Source organism: Austrofundulus limnaeus, unplaced genomic scaffold (assembly GCF_001266775.1).
Source record: "Austrofundulus limnaeus strain Quisiro unplaced genomic scaffold, Austrofundulus_limnaeus-1.0 Scaffold226, whole genome shotgun sequence".
Lineage (NCBI taxonomy): Eukaryota > Metazoa > Chordata > Actinopteri > Cyprinodontiformes > Rivulidae > Austrofundulus > Austrofundulus limnaeus.
The window spans coordinates 287,068-288,396 of record NW_013952628.1 but is presented as its reverse complement, the minus strand read 5'-3'; positions in this window follow the sequence as shown (position 1 = coordinate 288,396).

Sequence of the window (1,329 nt, the reverse complement as noted above, 5' to 3'; positions counted from 1 at the left end):
TTCATATTATTTATGTGTAAATTTGATTTGAAAAAGTATTTCTTCTGCTTGAATTAATTATTTTATGATTATTTATTTGTAATTTTCTTCTTTTTCTTTAAAAACAGATTTTTTCAGAACTTTGTATTTTTTCAGTCTGACGTCGTTTTAAAATAATCAGTCTGATATTAGGATTAGTTACTCGGTACCAAAGTATCCTCTTTACTAAATACTTTTACTTGAGTAATTTCTTGGACGGCTAATTTTTACTAGAGTAAAATTATGTTGCAGTACTTTTACCCGAGTACAACTGTTGAGTACTCCCCCCCCACCCTGCATGTGAGATGTAATCTAAGCTGACTTATGTACATTGTATATAAATCTATGTAAATTGTACCATGTTAGCTCAAAGCTACTTGTAGTATTTATATATCCTTAAAATGAAGAAGGGTTTTGTAAATATTATATAAAGTGTATATTTGTGTACAGGGATGATTGTTGCCTTAAATTCATGTTCAAATGTAGATTATTATTGTTTTTTAATTTAAAGTAAAATGTTTTTGTGGGAATTATTAAAAACTCCTCTGTGGTTTTTCTTTTATTTATTTTTGACAATAAAAACAGCTCCAACGCAGCTGAAACTTGCATATTTTTATTAATTTCTTTGGAAGGAGGGAGAACCTGTTCCAAGCCCCGCCCCCACATCACACCTATACACGATATGAACGTACAGTAAATAAATACATGTGTTAAAGTCTTTCCATATACAAATATATTTTATGAAGCTTATTGTACAAGCAGTTCTTTACAGGTTGAGGATGATGATGGTAGAAAAATAAACTTCAGAAAGAATAAACTCTGTCGTTTCTGGAGCCAAAATCTATAAAGTTAAATAAAAACAATGGAAATAATGAATCGTCTGAAATATATTTCTACACATTTTACTGCTGAACAAATAAAAACTCAGAGTCTCACTTTGTTAACGAGCTCTGAGGGACCAAACCAGGCTGATGTTTACATCTGTAGAAACACGACGAGCCGATTGAATGAATAAAGTCTGAATAAATATTTGCTTTGATGAAGTGAAAATATTTTTAAATTTAATTTGAACAAATGAAACACTGATGAGGTGAAAACACATATCAACCCCATCAGGACACATTGAACCAGATCAGAAACAGTCCTAGTTTTCAGGATAATAAAGATAAAAAGTTGAATAAAAACGTTGAGATTTTATAAAAAGATGGAATCAGTTAAACTATAATGTTTATTTTTTATTTTATTTAAGCTCCTGAAACTTTTGTTTTTGGTTTATTTGTTGTAAATTATTATTTACCTTTACTATTTAAC